A 17,224-nucleotide genomic window follows, 5' to 3' on the forward strand; every position below is an offset into this window, starting at 1 on the left:
TAATACATTTGGGTCAAAGGAGATTATGAAAATATCTGTCCTCATTTTCATGTCACCCAACATAAATTTCAACTACAAAACAATTGTGAAAAGTAATGATGTACATTCAAATGATGTACATTAACAACTCAACATTTTTTCAATCCAGATGGTGAACTGTACAATTTAACACCTGAGAGGTAACTTGGATGATGTTAATAAGGCTTTTGTGAGTTTATAACGCAAGGTTTTAGTTCCCTCTTAGTCATGCCAGGACATCTTTTTTCACTCAGCATTTAGTTTATCATATAAGCCTGAAAGGACAGAAATATGACAGGGGTAGTAGTAGGAGGAGGAGGAGAAGTAGTAGAAGTAGTAGTAGTAGCAGCAGTTGTTGTTGTTATTGTAGTAATAACAATTATTATGTGATTTCACTGGGATAGGGAACTCCCAGATGAAGAAATTTTTTCAACTGAGGCAGATGAACACCTTCTTAGCAAGTTATAATCTTAGCGTTTCCTGAAACATGGAGAGGTGTGGTGATTTTCCCAGGATCATATAGCCATTATGTGTTAAAGGTAGGTCTTGAATTCAGATCTTCTTAGCTTTGAGATCAGTCCTCTATCTACTATGCCATGGTGTCTTTCTGCCTAATAAAAATAACAACAATAACAATAACATAGAGGAAGTGTGACATAGTGGATGAATAATCTCAGTCACAACACCTGTATTCAAGTATCTTCTCTCTCACATAGTGGGTGTAACCTTCAGTGCCTCAGGCAACTCTCCAAGACAGGAGGTTTGGGAACAGGTGCTGATCTGCTTTTGTAGAGGGAGTTGACTTATTAAGAGTTCCTTTTACCATGGGAGCTAGAGGGATGGTCCAATGATGATGTTATAATGATGATGATGATATTGATGACTGATGATATTGATGATGATGGTGACAATGATGATGATGATGATGATAACAATAGTAATCCAATACTATGGTACATTCTGTGGTGACTTTAATGTTGTCAAAGCACACTATCCATTGTGTTGTTCTCTCAGTACTCAATATCCTCAAGTGGATCCATGATCTCATCAATGTAGATATTCCCTCCAGCGGTTCATTACCACCAATCATCCCTATTCATCCATCCTGTGTCACTCTTAAGTCACATGTCTTCTCCTAAGTTTATCACCCAGTGTTCTAGGGACCATCTTGAGGGCACCAGTGAAATACTCAGCTTGTCCATTATGTTATCCTCGCTCTCCCCAATCTCCTTCCCTCACCTCATGCATTTTTTTCAATGCCATTCTTTACATTGATCCTCCTTCATAATTCCTTGTCTGTGATGTGTTTCAGCCTTGTCATAGCTACCATGTACATCTCCAGTTCTCTTTGGCTGAGTTTCTATTTCAGTTCTTCAGAAATTGTACTCTCCAATGCCTGATAGCCATAACATAGTACTGGAAGAACATGGATGGTAAAATGAAGCATCTTTTTCTCCAGGGAAAATCTTTAGATTCATTAAAAGAATTTTATAACCTTCCATGAAAGGCAGAATGACACTGTGGAGAAAAAACTAACTTAAAAACCAGGAAGACCCAGTTAAAATCCTTCCTTTTTCACATATTTTCTGTGTGACCCTGGGCAAGTCACGTAACCTCTGGGTAGTCTCCAAGACCTCTCTCTAAGACCATAGGCTGAAGATAAAATGTTGATCTACATTGGTAGATGGTGTTTCCTCATCTTAGATTTCCTTATACCAATGAAAGTCAGGTCAAGTGTCTATCTCTAGCCATAATTTCCTTTTTTCTTTTCTTCTTCCTTCCTTTGTTTGTTTCTTTGTTTGTTTCTTTCTCTTTCTTTCTTCCTTTCTTCCTTCCTTCCTTTCTTCCTTCCTTCCTTCCTTCCTTCCTTCCTTCCTTCCTTCCTTCCTTTCTTCCTTTCTTTCTTTCTTTCTTTCTTTCTTTCTTTCTTTCTTTCTTTCTTTCTTTCTTTCTTTCTTTCTTTCTTTCTTTCTTTCTTCCTTTCTTTCTTGAAGCAGAGTTGTGGCTTACCCGGGGTCACATAGCTAGTAAGTGTCGGAGGCAGGATTTGAACTCAAGTCCTCCTGACTCCCAGCTGGTGTTCCATCCACTGTACCACCTACCTGCCCCAAGTCCCTATCCCTAACCATAATTTGTTGAAGGCAAGCCAGCTTTCTCCATCTCCTTATGTGAAATATGTAGGATGGTTATTACTTCTCCTTTTGCCAGATGAATAAACAGATTAAATAAAAGATGAGGTGATTTCAGCTTTGCTAACCACACATGACCCAAAGACTTGCAGACAAATGGGGAAAGACAACACCCTGAAGAGCAGACAAACTACCACAGTACCTCCTCCCCAGCACTTATATTCCTATATTATATATCAACAAATAACTATATGCTTTTACTGACTTCTGAAAAAAAAATATCCTAGTGAAAGACAGCCAAAATTCAGGAGATAGTATATACAGAAAAGAGAGATAGAAACTCAGAAACTTACATGGCGGCCATCTAGTCCAACCCTTCATTTTACAGAAGAAACTGATCAAGGCATTGGAAATGACTTGTCCAAAGTCATTAAATGATAGAATCACAGAATTTAGAGTTGGCAGGGACCTCGGTGGCTGTGTCATCCAACCCATCATCAAAAGGAGTCCTTACTATAACATACCTACTATGTGGTTGCATAGCTTCTGCTCGATGGCCTCCAAGGACATCAAAAGTATTGCCCCTAAAGGCAGCCCTTTTGGAGGGGCAGTAATGATTGTTTGGAAAATGTTTTTAGATATCAAATTAAATTTGCCTGCTTGCAATGTCCACCCATTCTTCCCGGTTCTGGCTTCTGGGGATAAAATAAAGCAAGTTTAATCTCTTTTCCACATGGCAGCCCTTCAGATGGTGGAGACAACTATTGTGTCTCCCCATACTCCTGAGAAGACTCCCTGAGTTTTCTGAAGGCTAAACATTCCCAGTTCCACAATGGGAAAATGCGTGTGGACCAATGGGGAGGGAAATGAATAGAGTCAGAAGAAAATAATCTAATAGTATCAACAATAATATGAAAGAAAAGAACTTGGAACAGGTGTCAGAACCCTGATCAGAGCTCCAAAGAATGGTGACTTCAAAGGGCTGTACTCCTGATTCTCCATATTTTTCCCATTCTAGAAGCCCACTCCACTCGCTGGCAGGACTAGCCATCCCTGGGGCCTCTCCTTCTGATTACCTGGTTCCTCTCAGAGCCTCCATTTTAAGGAGGATGCCCAGGACAAGTCATATCTTTATTCCTTTCCATGCTGTCCATTCACTACCACATCTCCACTCCAGCTTCCTGTTATGTGTTACCTTCCCTCCTTAGAACATAAGTTCCTTGAGGACTAGCACTGTCTTTCTGCTTATATTTAAATTCTCAGTGCTTAGCATAGTACTTGGCACATAGTTAGCCAGTCAAAAAATTATTAGGCACCTACTGCATACCAGTCACTGTGCTATATACTGGGAATCCAAAGAAAGGTAAAACAGGCCCTGCTCTCAAAAAGCTCCAAGTCTAATGGGGAGACAGCATGCAAACAACGATGTACAAACAGTCTATCTGTGTGAGAAACTGGAAACAATTAAGAGATGGAAAGCATTAGAATGAAAGCGAATGGAAAAAGGTTTCCCGCAGATGGTAGGATTTTAATTGGGACTTAAAGCCGGGGAAGCAAGCAGGCAGAAATGATGAGAAAGAACATTGCAGGCATGGGAGACAGCCAGAGAAAATGCCTGGAGCCAAGAGATGGAGTGTCTTGTCTGTAGGATAGCCAGGAGGCTGGTGTCACTGGATCCATGAGTTGATGGAGTAGATGGAGAAAGGTGTAAGAATAATGGAAAGGTGCATATGTGTGGGAGGGGGAGACAGATTTTTGAAGGACTTTGAATGCCACACAGGGAAATTTATATTTGATCCTAGAAATGATAGGGAACCAGTGGAGTTTATGGAGAAGGGGGTGACCTATGCTTTGGGAAGATCACTTTGATAGCTGAATGGAGGGTGGATGGGGGTGATGAGATACTAGTAGAAGGAAGACCAATCAGTTGCTGCTCAGTTCTTTCAGTCATGTCTGACTCTTCATGACCCCATTTAGGGTTTTCTTGGCAGAGATACTGGAGTGGTTTGCCATTTCCTTCTCCAGCTCCATTTTACAGATTAGGAGACTGAGGCTAACAGTGTTAAGTGACTTGCCCAGGTTCACACAGCTAGTGTCTGAGGCCATATTTGAACTCAGGAAGATGTCTTACTGACTCTAGGCCCTGCATTCTATCTACTGCACCACCTAGCTGCCCATCATAATTAAAAAAAAAAAACTAGTTCACACTGCTTTAACATTTGTGAAGTGTTTTGCATCTATTACAACTCATGACAACTTTTTGAGGTAGATGTTGTTATCATCTCCATTTTATAGAAGAAAAAACTGAGACTCAGAGGTTGTTACTTGCCTAGGGTCATACAGCTAGTGTCTGTGGCATATTTTGAATTAAGATCTTTCTGACTTCCAAGTCTAGAGCACTATCTACTATCCACTGGCTTACAGCAATATTCCAAATCTAATCAAACCCAGCTTATCTGGGTTACTTTGAGCCCAGCACTCTAGCCCCCTTTACCTTTCAGGTGACCACTCAGATAGAGAGGCATCATTTGTTACTGTTCTGAGATTCTGAATCTCCCAAGAAAGTCTCAAATAACCCCAGAAAAGGGCTATCGACTAAGTCCCTGAAATAACCAACATGACACCACTGTTAATATCAGACTCTCAATCTGGAAAAAACTGAAAACTTCCATCTCTTCTCAGAGTATTCTTCCCTAAATTGAGGCATAGAACATTTTGGAGACAGGGTCTCGGTGGCTGTCACACTCTCTCTGAAAACACAAGTGATTAATTTGGGCTTCTTAGGAGATGGCCTATTTGCATACAGCAACTCCTTGGAACCCGATGGCCTGGAGGTACGGTTTTATCTCAAACCAATTCTGACATTAGAGGATTTGATAATAATGTTTAAATGTCATGGACATTTCCTACTTAACAACTGTGCTTTCTTCATTCTAGATAATTTCATTTTAGATGGGGGTTGGGGAGGGAGAAGAGGCAAAGAGCCAACATAAAATTTAGCAAAAGTTGACAGGTGGAAGAGCTCATTCTTATCCCAATGTGGGCAACGGTAGTACCCAAATGCCAGACATCACATAAAGTGGGCAATATGAAAACCTTTTTCTAGAGGAGGAAAAAAAAAAGGTGTAATAACTTTCCAGATGGGTAAAAACAACAAAGGTAATTAAAATGCTAAGCCTAACCCATGAGGCGGTATCTCTCTTACAGATCCCACCACTCGCTGTGTTGACTTGAGATACAACGTAATTCACCAATTATTTGAGGACTTATCATGTGCAATGACACAGTGCTGGGCACTAAGGATAGAAAGATGGATTCGGCATCTCAGTGTGCCCTATGAATGGCATGTTTGGACTTCTGATAAGAACTTGGGGATCCACTAAGTAAGGAGAAAGACAAGGGCCATATTTATCTATGTGCCTATAAGCAAGGGCCTGCAATAAAGTGGAGCCAGTGGGGAACAGTAGAGAAAGGACTGGCTCAGGGGAGGGGGAAGGGAATAAGCATTTATATGTCACCTATTATATGCTAGGTACTGTGGTTTCTAAATATATTTCATTTGATCTCTATAACAACATTGAGAGGAAGGTGATATTATTACCCCCATTTTACAGTTGAGGAAATTGAGACAAATTGAGGTTAAGTGATTTGCTCAAGGTCACATAGCTAGTAAGTGTTGGAGGCTGGATTTGAATTCAGCTCTTCCTGATTCCAGGCTCAGTGCTCTATCCACTGTACTACGAGCTAGCTACCTTATAAGGCAGATCAAAAGACCTGAGTTCAAATCCCAATATCAATAGTTACCATCTATTTGACCTTGGTTAGGGGCTTAATAAACATCTACTGATTGATAGACAACCTCTCTGGTGCTCAGTATCCTCATGACTAAAATGTGGAGCTAGGCCTAGACGGCCTTCTAGGTCTAGATCTATGCTGCTATGAAGAGCAAAATCAGGGTGTTGGATTAAATGTGCTCTCAGGCCCCCTCCAGCATTAAATCTGTAATCTATATAATCTATAATCCTACAGAGGCTCAGTTCTGAACCACCAGCATCATCAAGAACTCCGAGATGCTCAAGAACCAAAAAGGACCAGGAAATACCCATGACAGATTGTCAAGTGGCTCATGTTTCAAATGTCCCTGACCTGAAAGGGCATACATTCTATTGGCAGGATGCTCAGAGACTATAATATAAATGGCACCTGTGCCCCTACGGGCTTCAGTTCCTTGTCCAAGATTTCATAATATTTGGGAATGCTTCTTCAGTTTCTACTGGCAGTATCATTTGTGCCCACATGAAATCACCAGAACCAGGAACACTTTATCTATCTATCTACCTATCTATCTATCTATCTATCTATATACAGATATATGTGTATATACTTACACATACATATACAAATGTATACACATAGATACATGTATGTGTATGTGTATGTGTGTATATATGTATATATATGTATACATGTATATATATATATATGTTTATGAAATAAAATTCTTCCTCAATAGAATAGGTCATTGAAGGAAGATTTTGTGTGTGTATGTCTATGTGTGTATTGGTTTGTTCTCCCTAGCATCCATCCCTGTGATTTATGGTAGTCACTAATAAGTGTTTATTGAATGATGAATAAACAAATGAATGAATGTGTCCCTGTGCAGTTCAGCTAACTTCTCTGTATCTTAGCTGATTCCTTTAATTTGTATTTCCCAAGTCACAGATGAGTTAGTCTACTTTGGGGTAAGGAGTTCCCACACCAGGAGCTCCCATGTGAGGATAAAATGCCACATTCATCAAACAATCATGAAATATCCCTTTACAAAAATATAGGGGATAGAGATGATCTTGAGATTTCATTGCTATGGGAAATTTTCAGGTGAGGAAATCACTCCTACCAATGTAAGTAGTAACCTTCTCTGCAACTTAGAGGAATTAATCAGTCAATGAATCAGTCCATTAGCAAACGATTATTAAGCACTTACTAAATACCAGGCACTGTACTAAGTACTTTTTACAAATATTTGAGCCTCATAACAACTATGTCAGGTATGTGCTGTTAGTATCCCTATTTTACAATTGAGGAAACTGAGGTAAACAACAGTTAAAGTGACTTGTCTAGGGTCACATAGTTACTAAGTGCCTGAGACCAGATTTGAACTGAGGTTTTCCAGACTCGAGGCCCAACCTTCTACCACTAAGCTCTATCTAATTTGTCACCTAGATACCTATTTTGAGTCTTAGAGAATTGCCTAGAGCACTCATAGGTGAAGGGACTTGTCCAGGATCACACAGCCAATATGTGTCATAGGCCAGACTTGAACTCAAACCTGCTTGGGTTTGAGACCCATTCTCTCTCCACTATGCCACACGGTCTTTCTCTCATCAACATGCCATCATGTATTCAGTTATTCCATATACATAAGGTCCTTGGGGGCAGAGATGGATTCTTCAAATCCTATTTCATTTATTCCCCTTCTACCCAGCTACTAGTAAATGGGCAGCCAATGCCTGATTCTTTGATTTCAAAGCACCTCTCCAACATGGGCAAAAAGAATGGTCTGATCCACTGTGAACATTCTATGCTAGGTATTTACAGACTTCTAGAGATTAGCTCAACAGTGTTCCAAGAAGGAAGGGGAGGGCCTCGGCCAAAGCTAATCAGAGGAATCTGTACTCAGTTTGGCTCCTCAAATCAGCCAAGTGATGAAGAAAGCTGATTGTCACTGCTCCTTTATAGAATTGATCTGTCCTCTTCTAATTGGAAAATAAGCCCTGGACTAAAGATGACACTTAGAGGCCACATCAGTAGACCCTGGAGTTGTTCAGTGCAAATGATATAACAAAAGAGGTGAAAAAATATCAGTCTCCCAGACCCCCCTGTCATCTCTATAGTGATACAGTGCATAAAATAGCTAAGGAGCTGCTTGAGATTCAAAGCACACCGCAATTGTTTACACATTAGTCATACAGGTTACTGGTCTCACTTTTAATATTAAAAGGGAAACAGCTAAGGTCTGGAGGTCAACAGTATGGGCTATTTTGCATTGGCTTGCTCCATCTGTAAAAGCAGATTTTTGTTTCCTCCTTTTGGGCTTTGGGCCTACCTCTCCCTTCCCCAAGAAAAGGAAAATTCAAATTCATTTGAGAAAAGAGTAACCAGCAGCAGTGACCACTGCCACCTTACCCATAACCAAGTTGTCAGCAATGTACCAGGAAAGGAATGGAACACATCCTTTGTTTGTGCGGCAACAAGAGGGAGAGAAGGCAGGGGGAGGTGCAGCAATTCAATTCAAAATTCAAGTCAATTCCATTCAACATTTATTCAGTGTTTACCACAACAAAAACAATAATAACAACAATGATGATAATAGCTTGTGTCCACAGAGCACTTTAAGTCTTGGGAAGCACTTTAATATTTACATATTTCGCAATGTGTTCATGCATACCTACAGATATAATGATGCATGTGCAAACACAGGTGTTTGTGCATGTGCATATGTGTAAATAGTGTGACTATCACATACATTCACATTGTATGTATGTATGTATGCATTGTACATACTTACATGCATATGTCATGCATGTATATGTAAATATTGTTTAACCTCACAACAATGTTTTGAAGTAATTGTTATCTTAGAGAATCATAGGTGCAGAGCTAAAAGAGAATTCAGAGGCCATGTAATCCACCCCATTATTTTACAGATGAGGAAACTGAGACCCAGAGGGGTGATACATTGTGCCCATTGACACACAGGTTTTCAATATCCAAGGCAATATTGGAACACCTGTCTTCTATACTCCAGGGCCACCATTCTTTCCAGTCTAGTAGGCATAATACTTGAGTTATTTCACGTCATAGTAAACTTTGAGATAGACTTCCCCCAATTCCATCAGGTAATGAGCTGGTCAAACAACAAATGTAAGTGAAACTAACCAAGATGGCAACTGACATATGGCAGTACATGCAACATTCGGCACCCATAGTACCCAACATGTCCAGGGTATTTTCTCATTCTGCCTTAGTGGCTGAGATTGATATTTATTTATTTAAGCAATTATACAACCTGCATACTAGGGGAGGGAGGGAGAGAGGGAGAGAGGGAGAAAGGGAAAGATGGAGAGGGAAAGGGAGAGGGAGATGAAAAGGGAGAGGGAGAGGGAGAGAGATTATTTGAGCCCCAGCCCTGCCCCATCTCGATGCCAGCATCAGCTGCTGAGCCAGTTGTGCGTTAACATAAAGATTGGGAGAGTATAATGAAGAAGATTCAGAATTAATTATGGCCAGACAGTCACTATGCCGGGAGAAAAAACTATTAGAATCGCAAAGCCTCGGGTTGCAGTCATAAATTACTTAGAGGCACGACCAAGAAGTAATCCAATAATCCATTTATGACTTTAAATAAATCTTGCTTCATTCCAAAGCCCTCCTGAGTCTCCACACTGATAATATTCACAGCCACTAGACCTGCATCAGTAGGGGGCTATCAGAACCAGTCCAACGTCTATAAGGTGTTCAGATTAGTGAAAATTAACCAGAGCCGAGAAGTCAATACTATATTACCCTCTCCACAGCAGTGATTTAGTCTGTTTGTTACTGTTTCCTTCATGGTAGTAGACTGCTAAGTTCTTTGATTCCATTCCCTAAGAGTACCCTCTTCACTATTCCTACTGAGATAAGAAATATTTTTAAAAAAGTGCAAATCCCATAGCCATAAAGAAATCTATTTGAAAAATTTTGTCTGAATGTACTCTCCACAAGAGTAAATAAATAATTCTGTGAAAACTGTGAAGTTATGGATAGATTTCTAGACTGTCATTCCCAAAGACCCCACCTCTGGCACTTAATGTGTGATCCTGTTCAATCCCCCAACCCAATGTGAGTTCTTTGAGGGAGGGACAGTTTTTGAGCTTCTTTGTATCCCCATGGCTTGGCACTTATTAGTAAGTGCTTAATAAATGCTTGCTGATTGTCGACTGACTGGCCACCTCTCAGAGCCCTGAAAAATTCCCTAAGTCTCTATTATCTATACCTAAGACTGGAATTCCCTACTGGTCTCAGAGGTAGGGTGCCATGATGGAAACCCTGCTGGATTTTGAATCGGTTGACTTGAACCCACACACTAGCTCTGTCACCTCCTACCAGAGGATCTATCTAGGTCAAGAAACTTGATCGATCGATGCATAACAATGGCTAGCATTTGTATAACATTCTAAGGTTTGCAAAGTACTTTATGTTAATTCACTTATTTGATCCTCACAACAAACCTGTGTGATATTTGTTATTACTATCCCCAGGATACAGTCAAAGAAGCTGAGGTCCAGAAAAAGTAAGTGACTTGTCCAGAGTCATTCAACTAGAAAGTGTCTGAGAGAAGATTCCAACTCAGGTCTTCTGGACTCCCAAGTCCAGCACTCTATTCACTATGCCATTTAGCTATCTCACAGTAAGTAAACATTTGTTAGCCATCTGTTCTAGATATTGAGAATGGAAAGAGAAAAATGAAACAGTAGGATCTTGCACTCTAACATGGTAGCTTTTTTTGGTTGTTTTTGTTTTGTTTTGTTTCGTTTTGTTTTTTTTGTAGGGGGAGGTCACTGGCAGCTGAAGGCCTTCAGAAAAGATCATCCTTCCAAAGCAGAGGGCATTTGAGTTGCACTTTGATGAAAACTAGAGTTTAACTAAGAAGGTTGGTTGGATTGCATGACTTCCAAGGTCACTTCCAGCTTTTGGTTTCTTTTTTCCTTCATTTTTATATAATATTTTATTTTCCCCCAATTACATGTTAAGACAGTTTTTAAATATTTTTTTCTTTCATCTTTGTAGTCTATTTTGTTGCTGTTGTTCAGTTGTTTTGGGTCATGTCCAACTCCTCGTGACCACATTTGGTGTTTTTCTGGCAAGTATAACGGAGTGGTTTGCATTTCCTTTTCTAGCTCATTTTAAAGATGAAAAAACTGAGGCCAACAGGGTTAAGTGATTTGCCCAGGATCACAATCTAGTAAGTATCTGAGGTCAGATTTGAACTCAGGTCTTCCAAACTCCGGGTCTGGTGCTCTGTGCTCATACGTCTCCCAATAAGCAGTTCTCAATCTAGGACACCACATGGAACTCTGGGTGTTGTAGATAAGAACGTCAGATTCAGAGTCTGGAAGTATATAGAATATTAGAGTTCTGAGATTCAAATCTTCTCTCTAGTTATGTGAGCCTAGACTAGTCTCTGTGCCTAAGTTTTCTCATCCGTAAAATGAAGGGGTTAGTCTCCATGTCCTCTAAGGTTCCTTCCAGCTATAAATCTAACATCCCATGACCTGGGTTTAGGTCCCATGACCATCTTTCATGCTTATTGTGTAATTATGGGTAAGTAACTTAGCTCTGAGCTTGATATCCTTACTTTACATGTGTGGGGATATTATATGGATCAAATGAGACAATGCATATACTGTCCTCTGCAGACTTGAACCTCTTATATTATTGGGAACTCAGGGTTACTGTGATGAGTTAAGTTGCCAGCACTAGGTTAATTTGCTTCTCTAGAGGGTGGGCATCTCCCCCAGGGCAAGTACACAGACTGCAGGAGAACAACCAAAAAAAAAAAACCCAAAACCAAACCCAGGAGAATCCTTTATTTTCTCCAATGCAAAAAATCCTCTTCAATTTAATGCCATTTTGATGACCTCAGGGACAAGAACGTCGGTTCCCGTTTTGGGCACTTTTTATATAAAATCAAGTTTGGTAGAGGTCATTAATTATGAAAATCCACTGTGCATAATTATAATAATGACTCTGATCATATAAACATTACAGTGTGCTGAATAATTTAATAGGAATCGGGCTTTAAGAGAGAATGGCAATTAAAAAGGAACCCAGGGAGGTGACAGAGAGGATGGATAAAATACATGCTGGGGTTTATATTGACACAGGGTGGCAGGCTCACTGGCATCCTCATTCCCAGAATTCTATCAGAGCAGCTTTAAGCTGGAAGAGGCCAGCTAGTCCAACTTGTCCTCATTTTGTAGAGGGGGAAACCAAAGCCAAGAAAGGGTCAATGACTTCCCAAAGTCATGCAGGTGATAAGTGACAGATGGAGTATTTGACTTTGCCTCATTTTCATGGAAGAAATATTCTCTGATTTTTATCAGCAATAGTTTTTATTGTTGTTTTTTCAAATAAAACTATAACAATAATGGTTGGAAGACAGCATTTCCAAAGGCCTGGACAGCTGAGAGTGCTGGCCAAAAGAACAAGTTGAGTGCCATATCTACCCTTAAAAAAGAGAACATAATCCAACCTTGTCTATGAGCAGAGGAGAAACTATCCACCAGAAAACAGAATAAATAGTGTTTCACAATTATAACTATTTATCATCCTCTTACTTATCCCATTTATTGGACTGTTCATCTCATAGGATCAAAGATAGAGAGCTGGAAGGGACCTCAGAGGACATCCAGTACAACCCTCTTGTTATACAAATGAGGAAACTGAGGCCCACAGAGGTGATACAACTTTTCCAAGGTCACACAGGTAAATGTTTAAGAGGCTAAAGTTGAATCCATGCCTCTGACCCCGGAATCAGCACTCTTTTCACCAGACCAAGCTATTTGGTGCTGAGCATCTTTGTAGGTATTGGGGATACAAAAACAAGACTGAAAGAAATGTACCCTGTCCTCAAGATCTTACCTTCTACTTTTTGAAATGAAATCCTGCATGGATAATCTAGAAATAAACAAGTTAGATCATCTGCCATCTTATTGGCAAAACAAAACAGCGAAGCATTAAGAGATCCATTATTAAACAGAGGAAAATGCATAATATCTGCTTTCCCCATAACCCAGGTCTCCTGCCTCCCACAAACAGAAAGAAAAAAAAAGACCTTTTATTAAACTTACCAAAAATGAGCATTAATTTATCCAGCTCCCATAAGGAATGTTCCATAATAAGTGGAAAAAGGAACAGGAAAAAAAACCTATTTTTTCTTTGGCTAAATACATGAATAAAGGATGCGCCTATGATTTCATCAGTAGGGGAGTTGATGGTGTGGCCACTTCCCCCACCAATGAAAATCTCAACCAAACTGTAAGAAGTCATAGGAAATGTCTGAAGACTCTAGAAATTGAGCTTCTCAGGGTCACACTGATAGTAACTGTCCCAGTTGAGATTTGAAAACCAGGTCTTCCTTAGAAAGGTTTTGAGGGGTAGTGGAAAGAATTGTGGAGTTGGAGTCGGCAAGACATGGGTAATAACAACAACTAACATTTATATAGTGCTTATTATGTGCCAAGCACTGTGCTAAGCACTTTATAATTATCTCATTTGAGCCTCACAACAACCCTGGAAGGGAGGTGGTATTAGTATCTCCATTTTACAGATGATGAAACAAAGGCAAACAGAGGTTAAGTAACTTGTCCAGGATCCCCAGCTAGTAAGTGTCTGAGGCTGGATTTTAACTTAGGTCTCCTTAGAAAGGTTTCACAGAGCAGTGAATAGAATTCTGGAGTTAGAGGTAGTAAGATATGGGTTTATATCCCTACTCAGACACTTGCTAATTGTGTGACCTTGAGAAAGTCACTCACCTTCTCTCGCCTAGGTAGAATTAGCAGCACATTTTTTAACACGTAGTTACTGTTGGCTGCAAGGTCCATTGCTCTAGCCACTGTGTTCCTCTAACTTTGTCGGATAAAGAGTCATATGGAAATCAAGGTAAATGTTTTTAGCTTGATCATGAACAAATACTCTACTAGGGTCCTCCCCCCCCTTAAAAAAAAAGACTTAAAAAGTGAAAGTGATTCAAGAGGCTTTATAAGCTCCAATCCAACAAAAAAAACCATTATTATTCATAAGCGTACAAGAGTAAGGGGATAGGTTAAGGCTGCATCTCCTCCCACATTTCAGTGGGATTTAGGGTCACTGGTCACCCTAATAGGTTGTTCCAGGTTCCCTAATGCTCTGAAACAAGTGTGTTGGGATCTCAAGAATACTTACTTTTTAAAAAAAAAATAATCCACAAAGAAATGACAGGTTCCATGAAATTTAGAATACATTACAGACTTCCCCTCTCCCCAGAGCAAAGAGTTCTGGAGAAGATTGTCTTTCCATCAATCAGCAGACCTTTAACTTTCCCTTTCAGTCTTCCCACATCCCTTTTGTCTTCAGAGTTTGCGTAGAAATGTCAAAGTTCTATCTCCTGTCCTCTGGCTCACCATTAGCTTTACTTTCCTGCAAAGGGCAATTGACTAAACACTTCTCAACCCCCCAGTGGCAGCTGGCTGATGCATTCTCTTTAAAAGAAGGCCATGAAGTTGTTATTCTTCGGTACACACATCAGGCCATGTGCAACACAACATTAGCAGAAGAGAACATAAATGAATTTCCCCCAGGATTTTCTCACCTATTTTCCAAGTAGACGATGAGCTTGCCTTTTTTTTTTTCCCTAACAAAAGAACACTTTATTCATAGAAGCTCACAGATGAAGGAAGCCTCAGTGGCCAACTCATCTGAATCCTTATGTGAATGAGAGTAACAGTACAGTATAATGGAGAAAATATGGGCTTTTGTAGTTAGAGGACCTATGTTCAGAGGTCCTTCCTGATACTTCCTGCCTACTGTGACCTGAGGCAAGTCCCTTAACTTTCCTGGGCCTCAGTTTCTCTATCAGTAAAATGAGGATGGGTGGACTAAATGGTCTCTTCTACCTCTAAATCTATGATCATATGAAGAATCCATTCCATGTCACAAATAAGAATATAATTTAGACAAGATGGCCTCTGAGGTCTTTTCCAACAGTGAGTGTGTTATATGAAATTTAATAAGATACATATAACATCATAGGATCATAACTTTGGAAACTGAATGAATCCTAAAGGTCATTGAATCTAACTCTTTTTATTTTTACAGATGAGGAAATTGAGGTTAAGAGAGCTTAAATGATTTGTACTGGGTCATGTAACCAGTATGAACTTGAGGCAGGATACAAACTGCCCAGTATTCTATCTCTAGCACCACCTAGCTCTGGGTCATACGTTGGAATTCATAAAAAGTGACTTTACAGGCACCAGGATCAGAGAAACATGACTTGACATTTTATGTGGGAAAAAAAAAAAAGATCTGGGTGTTTTACTGGCTTTCAAGCTGAACATGAATCAATGATTCTTCAATCTGAAAAACTAATTCAATCTCAGGCTGCATCAATGGAAACATGGTCTCCAGAACAAGGGAGCTTATTGTCCCACTGTAATGAGCATTGGTCAGACCACAACTGTGTTCTGTTATGGGCACCACATTTCAGGAAGGACATTGACAAGATGAAATGTGTCTAGAGGAGGGAGGGCAGTAAGGAGAGTGAGGGCATTCAAAACCATGCAACAGAAGCGTAGACCAAAAGAACTAAAGATACTTAATGTAGAGAAGGCAAGACACAAGGAAAACATGATAGTGGCTTTCAAGTGTTTAAAGAGCTTGTTTGTAGAAGAGAGTTTAGACTTCATTTGCTTGACCCAAAGGGTAGAATGAAGGGCAAGGTAAAGAAGCTGTAGAAGATATCAACTCAATATAAGGAGAAATTTGCTAACAATTAGATCATTCCAAAAGTGGAATGAGTTACTTCAGAAGGGAGTGTGTTTTCAATCACAGGCTATGGGACATTGATCCAAGCTATATTTAAACAAGAATCCTTTCTACAATATCTCAGATAAGTGATCATCCATCTTTAGCTTGAGGACCTCAAGGGAGGTGAAGTAGAAGTCTTCCACCAAAGGCCTTCAACTGAAATCTGAACAGCCCTTTGTTAGGGAGATTGTAGTAGGGGTCCTGGCTCAGACCTGGGTTGAAGTAGATAATCTCAAAGGTTTCTATTGGCTTTGAAAGTCCATAATTTTCTCAGTGATATCACTACTAGGAAAATACCCACAAAGAGAACAAAGAAAGTAGGAAGAGAAGGAACACTTATCACAGTGGCAAGGAACTGGAAACTAAGGGAATGTCTATAAATTGGGGCATGACCGGACAAATCATAGTATATGAATGCTATGGAATGCTTTTGTGCCTTACGAAATTAAGAAAGGGACAGTTTCAGAGAAGTCTAGGAAGACTTATATGAATGGACTCAAAGTGAATCAGTAAGAACCAAGAGAACAATTTATATAATAACAACATTGTAAAGAAAAACAACTGATAAGACAATGGTAAACCACTCTAGTATCTTTGCCCAAAAAGCACCCCCAATGGACAGCATTGGTATGTCATGGTCCCTGGGATCATGAAGAGTAGGATATGACTGAATGACAAAGAAAACCAACTCTGAAAGGCTTGAGAACTCCAATTAATGCAATGAACAATCATAATTCTACAAGACTGCTGATAATTCATGTTACTCACCTCCCTCGCAGAGAAGTGCTGGCCCAGTCATGCAGACTGAGACATATATGTTTGAACGTGGTCAGGGTGGGAATTTGCTTTGCTTCACTATGAGTGTTATTACAAGAATTTTCTTTTTCTTTCTTTTCTTCCAATGGAGGTTGTGGGAGGGATATAAAATAAATGCTTATTCATTTGAAAACAAGAATAAAAAGAACTGAAAATTCTATGATTTAATAATAAGTATTTGTAATATTTAACAGAGCTGGACTGTAATGCCACTCTTTGGTAGTGAGGGATATTGTTCCCCTTTCTTGGAGGTCTTCAAGCTGAGAATGGACTCCCCCTCATCAGGTACGTTATAGTGGAGATTGCTTTGGTGTATGAGTAGTAGAGTAGATAAGCAATGAGGTCCTTTCCAACTCTAAAATTCTATGGTTCTGTGACTTGCTATCTTCATGACTTGGATCAAATTTCTCAAGTTCTCTGAGATTTAATTTCCTCATCTACAAAACCAGGATGGTTTTACCTGAACATTCTTCTGCAGAGGTGTGACACTCAAAAACTAGACCTTAATACATATATCAGGCAGCTGGGTGGTGCAGTGGGATAGAATGTGGGACCTGGAGTCAGGAGGCTCATCTTTCTGAGTTCAAATCTGGCCTCAGACACTTACTAGTTGTGTGTGTGTGTGTGTGTGTGTGTGAGTGTGTGTGTGTGTA

The sequence above is a fragment of the Vombatus ursinus genome, unplaced genomic scaffold (assembly GCF_900497805.2).
Source record: "Vombatus ursinus unplaced genomic scaffold, bare-nosed wombat genome assembly UNPS02009994.1, whole genome shotgun sequence".
Classification (NCBI taxonomy): Eukaryota; Metazoa; Chordata; class Mammalia; order Diprotodontia; family Vombatidae; genus Vombatus; species Vombatus ursinus.